The sequence below is a fragment of the Triturus cristatus genome, chromosome 1_2 (genome assembly GCF_964204655.1).
Source record: "Triturus cristatus chromosome 1_2, aTriCri1.1, whole genome shotgun sequence".
NCBI lineage: Eukaryota > Metazoa > Chordata > Amphibia > Caudata > Salamandridae > Triturus > Triturus cristatus.
The window spans coordinates 91,273,240-91,289,628 of record NC_140580.1 but is presented as its reverse complement, the minus strand read 5'-3'; positions in this window follow the sequence as shown (position 1 = coordinate 91,289,628).

The following is a 16,389-nucleotide window of genomic DNA, read 5'->3' as shown; positions in this document are numbered from 1 at the left end:
ACAAACAAAACCAGAATCTTGGCCAAGCAAATCAAGAGTGCCGCTTCAGCGACCTTACCAAACAAAAGTCTCCAACTTCCAACTGCCAAGCTCTTGGTCGACCTAATGGTCACTGCAAAAATAACGCCAAAGGAAACCTCAGTCGGGACCGGCCAACACCTGGAGGGTCAAATTGAGAAAACTGGAAAAATCACTTTGGCTGCAAAGACAATGGTCTCCTCATGCAGGACGTCTCCTCAGCAAAACTCCACTCTTCCATCAAGACCACTCCTTTGGACGGCCTCGTCTCCGATGAGGACCCACGTGTCGGACGCCAACTGTGGAAATGTGCTTTTCAATTAACACACCAGTGCAGGGGTCACCCTTCTCTGTCCACGGGTCCTTAGACCAACAAAATAGAGATTGGCACTGAAGCTGGAATTCAAATAACAAGTTTATTAATCACTTATGAGTGGGACTACATCCACACAGCACTCACAAGTGCTGCCTGAGGTAGTACATTGAAGTCACAGAACACAGGCCTTATATACAGCTTTTTCTGCACTGGTAAGCATGTGGATACAAATAGAAGGTACATGCCTACACAGGAATAGTTACCGACAAACATGGGCAGATGGGAAATCACCTAGTCAGCAAAGTGGAAGGAGGAGCAGGAGTGCTTATGGCAGCACTAAGAGATTGACAGTTGAGTCTGAGACCAGGTGTTCTGGCACCTACAAACTCTTTAGCATGCATATTGCTTTTAGCTGAGTCAGGAAGTCAACTAAAATAGACAGCACAGGCAGGGAAAAAGACGAGCAGCAGAGGATGGGAGAATTACAAAGCCAACTAAATGGATGCCATAACCAAGATGGTTTAAGCTTATGCTAACAGTAATTATTTCAGATTTCCACACCACCACCTGGAATCATGGCTAGCACTGGAAAAAATGGAAGAGGCATCTCCCTCGCCCCTCTCTGGGGTGAGGTTCGGGGGCTCACCCTCCCTCCCCCTTGAGTCTCCTCAGCTACCCCAGCCCAGGCCGTTAGGGACTTAAGCAACGCTGTCTTCTTAATCTTGTTGGAAGCAGGCAGCCCCCTAAGCCTACACTGTACCCCAAGATCACCCACTGTGAACTGGGACAGTTTAGCCAGGTCTAGCTCCATGGTTTCCTAGTTTGGGGTCACAATACCTAGGCACAACAGACTTAGAACGATTTTGAAAAATCAAAACAATGGATTAAAAACAGTTTAGTCCAAATTCCAAAAATCAAACTCAAATGTTATGTTCTAAGGCAATTTAGAGGATTTTTACAATCTTAATTCACTTTACTGAAAGGTGTACTCTTTAAATGCATGTCCTCATCCACACCGCAGAGCACCAAATGTTGGAAAGTGGATTATTGGTAGGGGCAAATGTAGGTCTGCCACTGGCAATAAGGCCACTAACACAGTATAGGGCTCAGAATAGGTCTTAGAAAACTATTCCTATGCTCAACCCTTGGTAACGTGGCTGCAAGCAGGCAGGCTTAACTTCAGACAGGTATGTTAAGCACTTAAAAACACCAATTCAGTAAATAATTGAGCCACAACACAAAACAAAAATCCAACACCAATTTATAAAAATAGGAAATATTTTTATATTTTAAATTACACCAAAACAAAAAATAAATCATTGTAGGGAACCAGAGATATGATTTTATAAAGATTAGTCACTTTCTAGTGCTTAGAAATCAAGAGGCATATTATCAAGACAGGCGATACAATTATCGCCGCTTTAGCGGCAGAAAACTGCCGCTAAAGCGGCGATAATGGGCTTGATAATATGCTCTATGGAATTCCAATTGAAGCCTATGTTAAATGTGAAAGACATCTAACATGGGCTTCAATTGGAATTCCATAGAGCACATTATCAAGCCCATTATCGCCGTTTTAGCTGCAGTTTTCTGCCGCTAAAGCGGCAATAATTTTATCGCCTGTCTTGATAATATGCCCCCAACAGTGCCCCTTTTAGTCATTTTGCTTGCTATGATAGGGACACATTCACCTTTAGCACTTGCACTGAAGGTTTTTTCCCCATTCTGGTGCAGCCCCCTTCAGCAGGCTGGGTCCAGTTAGAACTCCTTCCTGAAGTTCTTCTTGCAGGTCCTAAAGTATCCAACACACGATCCAAGGTTCTGGAATCTCCAAGAGGGTCCTTGAAAGTGTTAGACTTCAATTCCTGCAATCCACTTGAACAAAACCCTTATAAATCCACTGGTAGTGCGACAGGCTGGGGATTCTTTATGGGGATGTCCAGGTTAGCTCTGTTAACCTGTAGCTTGCAGAGAGTCCACTCTTTAGTCCTTTTGAAGCAGGTTTGATCCACAGGGCTGTAGTTTCACATGGTGCAAAAAGGCTCAATCTCAGAGTCCTGGCCGTTAGAATTGCACAACAAAATCTTCAGCACAGACCCTTCTGATTCTCTTAAGTTTCAAGCAGCAGATCTGAGAGACTCTGCCCCTCTCAGATACTTATTCCAAGTTCTCTGGGTCAAGCAGGAGGTCACTCCTGACCAATGGGATCAGGGGAACTCCCCAAGGATATGACCACACCCTGTAGAGTGTGGCATTATTTTGTCCCAGAGTGCACCAAATCCTCCACATTCATAATGGCTGATTTTCCATCAGGGAGGCAAGAGCTGGCTAAACACACCCCTAGGATGGCTACTTTCCATAGACTCTCCCCATTGCATCTGCTCATTCCTTCCATAAGCCTAGCTCTGACTTGGGGTCAAATGAGTAGAGTTGTAAATGACACTGAGGCCGTCCCCTTCCTTTGAAGAGCATGGTTTATGACTCCATTCCCTGCTCTGGCATTCCTGTGTAGCTGCACACTGCCCCCCCAGCAGAGCTGGTTAACCCCAGGGGCTCTTTATCACCTCTTCAAGGCAGCCTGGCTAATCCACTTAACTCCAATCAGGATAGACCACAAGAAGGCTGAATCTGGACCTCCAAACAAGAAAGTCTTATGACATCTTGTCTGTACATTTTAGGAGACATTTTACAATATCATATTGTTGGATTTATCACTACCATTCTGGCAAGTTCTATCATTCTACTATCAAGAGTTATTAGTTAATAACCTCTTACCATGTTAACCTATGTGGCATGGGATTTGCAATGGGAAACATGACTTGGGTCATTTTTCCAGCACTAGGGCTTATAAAAACATATTTTATAAAGACTTTGCTTATATCTACAATACTCCCACCCCATGGGACAACTAGGGGAGACTTTAGGGCTTCTGAATCTGTAGAAATGTTGCAGATCCTCCCTCCACAGTGCTCCTAGCATCAAAGTCGAATTTGGGCAGCACTTTATCACAATGTGGGGAGTGAAATGTGAAATTTCACTTAACCCAGGGCATACAAAACTCATTTTATAAGGGTCCACCTTATAAATACCTGACCCACCCCCAAAACACCTAGGGGAGACCCTGGGGGTTCCTAATATGCCAAAACATTGTAGGTTATCCATTTTACGTGCCCCAAACCCCAAAGTTGAATTTGAGCACCATTTACTTTTTAAAAGCAGTCCTGCCACCCTGGGCTACTTGTATACTGACCTCAGGCTTCAGCAGTGCACACATGCAAGTGCAGAAAAAGCTGCTGGCCTCTAAACTGCCATTCCCTGTTGTGGACTAGGGACTTCAAGGTAGTTTTAATCCCCCTGCCCTAATATTTAATAGGGTCTGATATGTTAGGTCATGACAATGATAGGGGTACCCCAACCCTTAGTGTACCCTAGTGTATATAGTTGTTTTCACTGTATTCTAAGTGTTTTCATCATAGCCCTGGACCTGGGCCTGGTTAGGCAGAGCCCAGGGTCAGTCAGAGTCAGTTACCACTAGTACCAGTCAGCAAAATGTTGTGGGGTGCCCAGGGCACAGGATGACTTTGCAACAAGTTATAAATCTTCATTTTCAAACAATGTGTATGATTCTAATTCAGATAGCATATTAGTAACAGAAATCAATCAATCAGTGAATTTGTAAAGTGCGCTACTTACCCGTGAGGGTCTCAAGGCGCTGAGGGGGGCGGGGTGCTGCTACTGCTCGAAGAGCCAGGTCTTGAGGAGCCTTCTGAAGGTGAGCAGGTCCTGTGTCTGCCGTAGATGGGTGGGGAGGGTGTTCCAGGTTTTTGCAGCGAGGAAGGAGAAGGATCTGCCGCCGGAGGTTGTTCGTTAGATGCGCGGGACGGCGGCAAGGGCGAGGCTGGCGGAGCGGAGCTGGTGGGCGGGGGTGTAGAAGTTGAGTCTGTCGTTCAGGTATGCTGGTCTGGTGTTGTGGAGTGCTTTGTGTGCGTGGGTGAGGAGTTTGAAGGTGATCCTCTTGTTGATGGGGAGCCAGTGCAGGGCTCTGAGGTGGGGGGAGATGTGACCGCAGCTGGGGACGTTGAGGATCAGTCGGGCTGACACGTTCTAAATGCGTTGTAGTCATCGCAGGTGTTTGGCCAGGATTCCTGCATAGAGTGCGTTGCCGTAGTCTAGGCTGCTCCTGACGAGGGCTTGGGTCACTGTTCTTCTTGTTTCGATCGGGATACACTTGTAGATCCTGCAAAGCATGCGGAGGGTGTTGTAGCAGGAGGAGGAGATGGCGTTGACCTGCTTCAACATGGAGAGGATGAATCCTAGGTTGCGTGCGTGGTTTGTGGGTGTTGGAGCTGCTCCCAGTGCGGTCGGCCATCAGGAGTTGTCCCACGCAGAGGAGTGGAACCTAGGATGAGGACCTCCGTCTTGTCCGAGTTCAGTTTCAGACGGCTGTTCCTCATCCACTCGGCGACGGCCTTCATTCCCTCGTGGAGGTTGGTCTTGGCAGTGTGCGGGTCCTTGGTGAGGGAGAGGATGATCTGGGTGTCGTCGGCATAGGAGATGATGTTCAGGTTGTGCTGGCGGGCCACTTGTGCGAGGGGGGCCATGTAGACATTGAACAGGGTCGGGCTGAGGGATGAGCCCTGGAGTATGCCGCAGATGATGTCGTGGTTTTGGATCGGAAGGGCGGGAGGCGGACTCTCTGGGTTCTGCCAGAGAGGAAGGACGTGGTCCAGTCCAGGGCCTTCTTCTGGATTCTGGCTTCTTGGAGGCGTGTTCTTAGTGTGCAGTGGCAGACCGTGTCGAAAGTGGCAGACAGGTCCAAGAGGATGAGGGCTGAGGTTTCGCCGTTGTCTAGCTGGCACCTGATGTCGTCAGTGGCGGCGATAATGGCAGTCTCGGTGCTGTGGTTGCGTCTGAATCTGGACTGGGATGGGTCTAGGATGCTGTTGTCCTCGAGGTGGCGGGTCAGCTGCATGTTGGCGATTTTCTCGATGACTTTCGCCGGGAAGGGGAGCAGGGAGATGGGCCAGAAGTTCTTAAGGTCTTTTGGGTCCGCCTTGGGTTTCTTGAGGAGGGCGTTGATTTCGGCGTGCTTCCAGCTTTCCGGGAAGGTCGCTGTGTCGAAGGAGATGTTGATGATCTTTCGCAGATGGGGTGCGATGGTTGCGTCAGCTTTGTTGAAAACGTGGTGTGGGCAGGGGTCTGATGGAGATCCTGAGTGGATGGAGTTCATGACCTTGCGTGTCTCTTCGTCGTTGATGTGGGACCAGGAGGTCAGCTGGTTGGAGCAGGTGGCGTTCGGGGTGTGGTCTGTTGCGGTCGGGGCGGATGAGGAGTTGAAGCTGTCGTGGATGTCGGCGATCTTGCGATGGAAGAAGGTGGCCAGTGAGTCGCAGAGATACTGTGATGGCGGGATGTCGTTGGTGTTGGCGCTGGGGTTGGAGAGTTCCTTCACTATGTTGAAAAGTTATTTGCTTTCGTGTGCGTTGTTATCCAGTCAGGCTTTGAAGGACGATCTCTTGGCTGTTTTGATGAGGTGGTGATGTCTGCGGGTGGTGTTCTTGTGGGCTGCGTAGCTGTCTAGTGCGCGGTTGTGGAGCCATTTCTTCTCCAGCTTCCGGCATGTTCGTTTGGAGATCTGGAGTTCTTCAGTGAACCAGGCGGCTTTCTTGCTGAGGTGGTTGATGGAGGGTTTCTTGATCAGGGCGAGGGTGTTGGCGCAGTCGTTGATCCACTGTCAGAAGTTTCGGTCGGCAGCGTCTGTGTCGGTGGGGACGGTGGGTGACTTCTGGGTGAGGGTGGAGGTCAGCTGGTCTTCGGTAACTTTGCTCCAGCAGCGGCGAGGCAGCTGTTGGGTGCGGTGGTGCGTGGTTGGTTTCTTGAAGGTGAAAGGGATGCATCGGTGGTCAGTCCAGTGGAGTTCGGTGGTGTGGTTGAAGGTGACGTGGGTGCTTGTGGAGAAGACGGGGTCGAGCGTGTGGCTGGCGGCGTGGGTGGGTTTGGTGACGAGTTGTCGGAGGCCGAGGTTGGCGAGGTTGGCAATCAGGGCGGTGAAGTTGGCGTCGTTGTTGCTCTCGAGGTGGAAGTTCAGGTCCCCGAGGAGGATGTAGTCCGTGGAGGCGAGTGCGTGGGTGCTGGCGAGGTCGGTGGTGGACTCGCTGAACTGAGCCCGGGGTCCGGGGGGTCTGTAGATGAGTGTTCCTCTGAGGGTGGTGTTGGGGTCGGTGTGGATCCGGAAGTGAAGGTGTTCGGTGGAGTTGAGGGAGTCGTCTGCGAGGGTGTGTACCTGGAGGGTGGACTTGTGGACGATGGCTATTCCTCCTCCCATACCGTTGGTGCGGTCTCTGTGGCGGTGGTGTTTTGAGCAGGTCCCAGAGCTCGACGGCGTGCTTTCGCGTGGAGCGGGTGTTGAGGAGTATGCAACGAAGGTGGTTGGGTCCATTCCTTGGGGTCTTGGTGGTTCTGTCGCAAGCGAAGTTGCAGGTGTGGCAGGAGAAGGGTTCGTGGGTGCATTTCGGGGCAGCCTGGAAGCAGCGGTAGTCTCGGCCGGTGTTGAGAGCGTGGAGAGTGTTGGCATCGTATCGGATTCTAGCGTTGTGGTGTGTGCGGGGTCCAGGGGTTCTGGCACTGGGCGAGGTCCCAGCGCGGACGGGCGCAGACATGCTTGCCTTTGGCACACCAGCGGCACACCAGCGGCGTGCCCGCTGCGCGTCCGGGCAGCGGCCGCCATATAAGGCGTGGAGGGAGGGAGGAGCAGCTGGGAGGCAGGAGCGGGGCGGCGAGGGGGTGTGGCCGCGGTTGACAGCGGCAGGAAACAATGGGTCACAGAGAGCAAAGGGGGGTGGGGGTGGGCAGGTGGGCTACAATCGGTAAAATACAGGAGCAGACTGAAAACAAAATACAAACAGGCAGGAGGGAGAAAAACAGAAAATCAAACCACAGTCAGAACGGTGATCCTGGGCACAGGAGGATCGAACCCACACTAAGAGCGGCAGTAGCAGTGTGGCCGCGCACAGGTGGTGCTGTTCGGCGGCAGGGGAGCGACCCGGCCCTTAAGCAGGGTCAGAGGTCCCTGGGGTAATATCATCACCCTTAGCAACTTTAAAAACATAAGGAATTTGCAATCTTTCTGTAGGACCAAAACTTTCATAGCAAACTTTATCCCAAACAATATCATCATAGACAGGGAATGCAGTAATGTTCACAAGGGACAAGCCTCTTCGGGCCTTATATGACGAAGAATGGGGCGCAACCACCTCAACTACAACTTCTTGATAAGTATGATCTGGGAGATAGTGTTCATTTAACAGTACAAAGAAGACTGTAACAAATCCAATTAAGAGGATGAGAAAAAAATAATGAAAGTAAAATCCAACAATAGGACCAAGGAGGAAAAAGGGAAAGTCTGTTTCATTCAAAGGAAAAGTGCACGCACACCACACAAGGAGGTATGCGAAGAGTCTAATGAAAAATCATCAATGTTGACAAAATAGCCAGAGGAGATCTTGTAGCCGTCCGGGATGGCTATGGCGATGTCAGGTGCCGAGGAGTCGTTCCACCACGTCTTGGTCAGGAAGGCAACGTCTGGGGCGGTGGTGTTGAGCAGGTCCCAGAGCTCGATGGCGTGCTTTCGCACGGAGCGGGTGTTGAGGAGTATGCAACAAAGGTGGTTGGGTCCATTCCTTGGGGTCTTGGTGGTTCTGTCGCAAGTGAAGTTGCAGGTGCGGCAGGAGAAGGGTCCGTGATTGCGTTTCGGGGCGGCCTGGAAGCAGCGGTAGTCTCGGCCGGTGTTGAGAGCGTGGAGAGTGTTGGCGTCATATCGGATTCTGGCTTTGTGGCGTGTGCGGGGTCCAGGGGTTCTGGCGCTGGGCATGGTCCCAGCGCGGACGGGCACTGATGGGCTTGCCTTTGCGTGCAAGCGGCCCGCCCACGGCACGCATCCGCTGCGCGTCCTGGCAGTGGCTGCCATATAAGGCGTGGAGGGAGGGAGGAGCAGCTGGGAGGCAGGAGCGGGATGGCGAGGGGGCGTGGCCATTGGGGACAGTGGCAGGAAACAACGGGTCACAGAGAGCAAAAGGGGGTGGGGGTGGGCAGGTGGGCTACAATCGGTAAAATACAGGAGCAAACTGAAAACAAAATACAAACAGGCAGGAGGGAGAAAAACAGAAAATCAAACCACAGTCAGAACGGTGATCCTGGGCACAGGAGGATCGAACCCACACTATGAGCGGCAGCAGCGGGGTGGCAGCGCACAGGTGGTGCTGTTCGGCGGCAGGGGAGCGACCCGGCCCTTAAGCAGGGTCAGAGGTCCCTGGGGTAATATCATCACCCTTAGCAACTTTAAAAACATAAGGAATTTGCAATCTTTCTGTAGGACCAAAACTTTCATAGCGAACTTTATCCCAAACAATATCATCATAGACAGGGAATGCAGTAATGTTCACAAGGGACAAGCCTCTTCGGGCCTTATATGATGAAGAATGGGGCGCAACCACCTCAACTACTGCTTCTTGATAAGTACCATCTGGGAGATAGTGTTCATTTAACAGTACAAAGAAGACTGTAACAAATCCAATTAAGAGGATGAGAAAAAATAATGAAAGAAAAAGCCAACAATAGGACCATTGAGGAAAAAGGGAAAGTATGTTTCAGTCCAACTACCCAACAATCTTCTAGGCAGATTATTTAGAGCTCCCTAAATACCATACAGGTGATGAATCTGACCTGAACGAAACACTGTAGCTTTTAAGGACTCCTTTAAGGCACGGCTCTTCCATTCCACTACCAAATATCCCTCAGGATGATATGGGGTGGAATAAAGCACAGCAACACCCAGGGTTGCCATAGTATTCTGGTATGTCTTAAAGATATGTCCCTGGTCTCAGTGGAATGCTGACACTGCATATGTACAGATAAAGACATGAAAATCTTTAATAATAGTTTCAGCGTCAGCAGATCTCTGTTGCCACACCCATTGAAATTAGGAACAAGAATCAACGGCCACTAAGATATATTTAAAGGCATCATCCGTATTGAATTATCTTCAGTGATCTAAATAGACATATTTAATGGCTTCTTTGAACAAAAAGTGGTGTCTGCGGTGGAAGAGCATTGGTGGAATTTTTAATTTGTTGACAAATGTCACAACTGAGGAGATATGTTTTAGGCTGTTTATAAAGACCCTGCCACCAGTAGCGCTTCTGTAATAAAGAAACTGTAGCCACCACACCAGCATAGGCAGACACCAATCCCTCCTGAGCAACTAGTATTAACTCTAACCTGCAATCCTGGTTGAGTATCGCTTTATCACCCTCCCCAGGAATGCGAGCAAAGGGAACATTTTGAGGACTCAATAGATAGGAGTATTTTGCTCAATAGCCTATAGGTAACGGTGCACCTCTAGCTGAAGCCGTGACTGCAACCATAATGTCATCATCTATCCTTGTAAGTGAACATGTAATCAGCCACAAATACAGTCTGAACAGCTGCTTTGGCAGCTTTGTCAGCCAATGAATTCCCTGCAATGTGTTCACCAACATGTTGATGACTTAATGTGTAAATTGCAAGATCCCGTGGCAAGGCATCCTTTAGTGCCTCCACATTTCTCCACAAAAGCTTATGTTTTATAGCCTTTCCTTCAGAATCTGTAAATATATTCAAGTGGCAAAAAGATAAATTATCATTAAGGGCCTGGGCTCAGTAATATGGATCACACACTATACGTGTGGGAAATTCTGAATCAGTATTCTGCAAAGCCAGAAGCAAAGCTTTCAATTCTGCCAGTTGAGTGGTACAATCACCTAACGTTTCTGTGTGTGTTTTTTTGTGCCTAAAATACACCATCTTTCATGACATCCTTCACTGCAGACACAAGGCGATGATGGACGGAGCACTGAAACTTTTCAGACACTCACTCCCAGTCACACATCTGGGTTGAATCCATAATCTTTCTTTAACTCACTTTGCCACCCCAGTTCAGATGCAGCTATATGAAAATCAGTCTTTTTTTTTTTTTTTTTTTTTTTTTTTGTGAAAAACCTTTATTGATGTTTCAATCATTTACACTTATGGGCCTACAACCCCTCGGGGCCGGCCGCTAAGTAACCAGGATAATAAAAGCAAATGTCAACACAGGCGGCACCTCGGAGAGCAAAGTCTTCAATCCAATATAGTCCGGCCAATGAGCCGCGCAGGTAGGACACCAGGAGAGAAAGGGTTTTTCATTTTATGATAAGACGAAACAGTAGGATCAGGTGCCAAACAATTTCCCAACAGCGAGAAGGGGCAAGGATAAGAGACGTAAACAATAAGCAGCAATACATTGAATCAATGGCGCAGGCGCGGGAAAGTACGGATGGGGAGAAATATCAAAGATAGTTGCGCCTACAGGTCCCCGTACCTAAAGCCCAGCGAACCCCCCGGAAACTGTGGCACACATGAAGAGCAAACGATTCACAATCAGGGTGGTGTATCGCACTGATCCCAGAAAAAGAAAGCAAAAAGAAACAGAGAAGAAAGAGGAGGCCATGGAAAAAGAGATAAAGACTAAAGAGTCCCCTCCCCCATCCCCCCACCCTGCACCTCTGCGAATGAGTATGGCCCCACCCCCCAGCAGTGTGCCTGTCGCCCTGGAACTAGACCCGAAATATAGAAGAGACAGGGAAAAAAGAGAGTGAGAAAGAGCCCCCCCAGACGGGGGGGCGGAAAGAATATAATAAACTGGAGGAGGGCCTTAAAAACATACCCCCGGCTTCTCCCTCCCGCACGGTGAAGTCTCCCCCCAGCAAACAATTAGCAGCACCAAGTCAACCATATCAAAAAAAAGGGGGGGGGGAATGGGGAGCATTATACACCAACTATGCGAATAACCACGAGAGCGCGCAACCATGAGTCCGCCTGTCTACTAGGTGACCACCCCCGAAGGATCGGCCTCAGCCTTGACCGCTTTTTGCGATTCTGCCCATGCCTGCCCCTCGACCCAGCACCATGTCCGATGTCCCAAGGTACAGGAGTGTCCAAAAACAGTCGGGAAGCGCCGCACACAGGTGGGGTGGAAGTCTCTGAGCATCCGCACAGACCGCTTCATGGAGGGGCGTCTTTTCCAGTGCCGCCCCAGGATCTGCACTGCACACAAGGTCCAGACAGGCTGAATCAGCCAAATGAGACACACGTTGCTGGAATTGTCCCTGGGCCGCCGGAGACCGCGCACGGGACAAGGCCATCATCTTCCGCTCAGGTCCAATACCTCCTGAACAGATCAAGTCCACAGTTAGCCGACCACACGGCAGCATATTGTCCGGAGTGTCCGGCTGTACACTAATCGCGGGGGGGGCCGCAACATCTTTCTCTTGTGTGCAGTGTGGAGAGCCACTGTGTACCTGCGGACCAGCATGCCGCCACTGTCCCAACGCTGTTACCACACCATCTAGCTTCCCCCCCAGGACCCCGGCGCCATGAGCCAAGGAGTAATGAAGGGCACCAAGGGCCTCCAGGAGGTCGCCGTACCCCAGAGCAGCTCCCTCCGATGGCTCCGCCACACTCCCGAAAGTCACACACCCCCAGTCTCGCTGCGTCCCAGCGGACAGGATGGTAGGCTGCATCGTGACAAAATGGCCGCTGGGAAGGCCCGACTCGTATTGGGGCCAGGACCCCGGGAACAACGCCTCAAGGTCCACGTCGCTGAAGACAGGGATCCTGGGGCAGGCACAGATTCAGCCGTTGCGCGGTCACGGGCAACAGTCGTCTTCGCCACGGACCAGCTCCCGCGAAAAGCCGGGAGCAGCCCGCAAGGATCAGGGCGAGCCAGGGACGGCGTCCGGGCAGCTCACCGTCAAAGGCAGGGGCAAACGCCACAGAGTCCGAGAATTGCACACCCGGGCCTGTCCTCAGTCCGCAACGCTCAGCAGGGGGGAGCGGCCGCAGCAAAATGCAGGCCGAGGGGAGCTCCGCTTCGGTGGACCGACTCCACCCAGTCACCACAGGCCGCTGTTGTTCAACTGCCACCCGGCCAAGGCGTCCACTCTAGGTCCCGGCTTCGGGACCGCACGGGCCGCAAAGTTCAGCCGCTGATTTCTCCGGTTATACGGCAGTCAGAGACCTCGGAGTCACACGATCGGTTGCCACTTTCGTTTACGAACTCGATCTCGTAGCGCAGAATAAGGATCTCATGCAGGATATCCGTGCGGGATGCGGAGGTTCACGGAGCCGGGAATCTACGCTGCCGTCCCGGTCGCCATCTTGGCTCCTCCTTGAAAATCAGTCTTGACCTTGTTCCTCATGGGAACAGTGCAGTCCGAACTGCCAAGCCACGTCTTCCCTGGACCGGAAACAAGCATCCTGGAACCAGTTTCGGTGTAACACCCCTCATCAGCCATGCTAGCTTGAATCCAGAGGCAAAGTGAACAAGGGACCCACGTCTGGGCATATCCTGCCAATGTAGGGCGAACAAAGCAAACAGAAAGAGATGATGGACAGAGCACTGAAAAGTTTCAGACACTCACCCCTAGTTACAGATCTGGGTTGAATCGCTGCAGCACATGCAGCTGGGTATTTGAACTTTGTACCAACCACAGGCTGGAATGAACCACCAGTATAGATTATGAAATCAAACTTATTTAGAGGTAAAATGTCACTTGACATGGGGTATTCCTGTTCATACTGGAGATATTCCTGTGTTTGTAAATAGGGGTCAAAAGCATAATCTACATCAGTAGCTGTTAAAGAAGTGGCCCACTTGATCCATCTAGGATGTAAGGCTTTCAAGTTAGGGACTCTGGCCTTAGTGATGGTCTCTAAGGCTGGGACAGGAGACACCACTATTATGCGTTTCCCCTGAGCCAATGGATGTTCCTTAAGCACAGCTGTCTGAGCAGCAGTCAAAATATTTTCAGTGGAAGCAAAATGCATTTCCGCATTGAAAAAGAAATGCAATTTATATGTGGTTGGTACTGCTTCATCTTCATTGAATAACACATATATGTAACCAATGGTACTCGCAATTATGCAAATCCCCAAATTAGTAGTGTTAACACCAGTAAGTAGGTGTTTAGATTCAAGCATGCCTGTCTAGAAAGTATAATAGTATGTTCAGCAGTCCAATGTTTATTAGAAATATCGGGATTAAGCAACTTGTACAAGGGTTTAACCTATTGTGCATAATCTGGCACATATATTCTACCAAAATTGAGAAAGCCCAAAAGTGATTGTAGTTTTTTTAAGGTATTTGGTGGTTGTTATATAGTACATTTCTCTAAGAAATGTGGTGCCAGGCTTTTGCCATCATTTGATAGTTCAGATCCCAAAATCAGGGCACTGAGAAAGGCAATTTTAGATTGCGGATGATTAAATTTATATCCATGGTCAGCGATTTCCAGAATAATATGATTTACTCTGGCCAGATGTGCGTTTAAATCATTATCCGTGATGTAAATGTCATCAACATAGGACAATGGCTCTGAGTCAATTTCTTGTACAATTGACATCACTCAGGCAGCAAACAGACCTGGACTGTTCTTATACCCTTGTGGGAGCCTTCTCTGGGCTCCTAACACTGAGAATGCTGTCACAATGAGGCTTGCAGGGGCAATAAGGAAAACCATTTGAAATGTCCAACGTAGTTTTGTATTTTTTTTACGTAGTATGTTATTGATCAAGCCTGTGCTGTGTGAATTTTGTAAAGCAAAAGTCAGTCTGTGACTGTTTAAATGGTGATAGTCTAAGACTATACTATAAGAATGATCAGCTTTAAGCACAGGAAATAATGGATTATTCATAGGGGAGACACAATGATCAATTACAACTCGATATTCTAATTGTGATAAATCTCCTTAACTGGGTGTTTGGCTCATGTTTAATAGGATTTTGTGCTTGCACCTGTGGGCCGGACCTTATAGGTATAATATGATATGGTGAGTCATTCTCCTACCCTGCTTGAATGTGATATAATGCTACGGCTTGTACAAGGGCCCACTCTGTAGCATAGGCTGCTTTAATTTTCTCAGGAAAAAGAACAGAAAAGGAAAGCATAATTACATCCTCCCTTTGTGGGACTTTTCTAACAAACTCGGGCAGCCAATTTACCTCAGCCAATAGAATTTCATATTCATTTAACAAATTCTACCTGAATAGTACTTTAAGAGTATGCAGTATGTCACCCTCAATTTGTATGTCTAACTCATAGAATCTATCAGGAGGGCTTAGCCGCTGATCTGGAGTTTCTACTTGTATGTATTCATTGGTCGGTCTCACGACCAAAAACTCTTGAAGTGTGGAGAACTATGGTGAGCTCTGCTGCACTATCAAGCATAGTTTTTGTCCATGTCTTGATCCAAAGAAAAGTTCTGAGTACCTATGACATATTTAGTGGAAATTCTAGCCACTTTCTTTTTAAATTGTGCTTTTTGTTGTGGAAGTTTATCTTCCTTTTTCATTATGTCATTAGAAGAGCACTGTGAGTCTGTTTTGGGTTTCACACATTGCTCCTCTTGGCGATCGCCTTGTCCCTCTCTCTCTGACCACTTGTCGGTAGAGTCCTGTAGGGAATGATAAGGAAGTGTATCAGAATACTGATACTTATCAGGTTGTTTAAGTGTATCATGGTTGTGTATATTGTAACATTTTTCGGAAGACTCCTGCTGCAGTGATCCAGTCTGGGTTTTAACTGCAGATTTATTTTCATCCCAGCATTTTTAAAAGACTCAGGTGTCTGCTTGGAATCTCAGTATCAAGCTGGGTGTGGTGGCTCAGTGGACTAATGTGTCCACTGCAGGGTCCTGTGTTTGATCTCATGATCACAGGTTCACACCCTGGCGTGTCCACTCAGCCTTTCCTCCATCTGAGGCCGATAAAATAAGTACCATTGAGTTGGGTAACAATAAATAACTGTTATTCAGTTACAAGATACCTATGGGTGAACGTGCGCTTTACAAATACACATGTTATCAGATTTGCCTTTTTTAAGTTGTGGCTTATTAGGCCTGGTTCCCAAACTATTGTGACCTATAGATGTATAGGTTTCACAAATTGTTTCAGGGAACTTTCAATCCTGATCCAGCCGAGGAATTTAAGCGAGCACTTAGCGTATCGCCAAAGAAGCTGCCTCCCCTTCAATATTAATTAAGATAATTGAGAACACTGTGGCAAAGTTGCCTATGAGTTTAATCCCCAAATCCAGGACAGGGCTCACTCCATGTTCAACCTGCATCTGTTTACAGACTTCAGGTAAAACAGCAATTGAAAAAGTACCATAACTAATGGTGTAAATGGCAGCAAATACAGTACCCTATCTATAACACTCTTCAACTGGGGGAACCATACCAAGTGAAAGACACATAGTGAGAATTCGAAATGTATTTTGAGGTCTCGTATGGGGAAACACTGCCTCAGGCTGATATGTATTTTGTGCAATCCAAAATGGAATTTGATCCCTTTTGGTAGGACCTTTACCCAAAATGGCATTAATGGTGTTTGGACTAATCGCAGGCAAAGCCAACTGAGCCTGACCAGCTTGAGGAGCCCTTGATGAGGCAGCAGTTAATGTATGCATAATACATTCCAACAGACATCGATACAGCCTAACAAAATGGTGTAAGAGAGCAAATGTCTCTCGCTAATTCAGTTGATTTGCATGTGGATGTGGCGTGTATACTGCTAAGACTGCCCAGGTTGCCCCTTTGTTACTGAGAGGGCCCAGTCTGATATTTTGAAGTATATGTGGGAGGGCACCTTGGGACCAATTATGATGTTACTGGTAAGTTAATGGTATTTCTAAATATTTATATGAACTGCTCCCTCAGTGTATGTTTGAAATGTTTGTGACTTTGCATCATTTGCAGGATAAGCAACCCAGGTATAAAAAACTTCACATTCGTACACTTTGTGTGTCTCAACCTTGAAGGTAACCTCTCCACCGCTATTAGCCAGCCCATATCTAGTTAAGTGAGAAGTTACTGTTTGTCTACAATTAATAGGAATAACCACTGGTTGCACCATATTTTAATGATTGGAAAATAAAGAAAGGAAAATACTATAGGGGAAAATCCATTTAAATAATCAAGCAT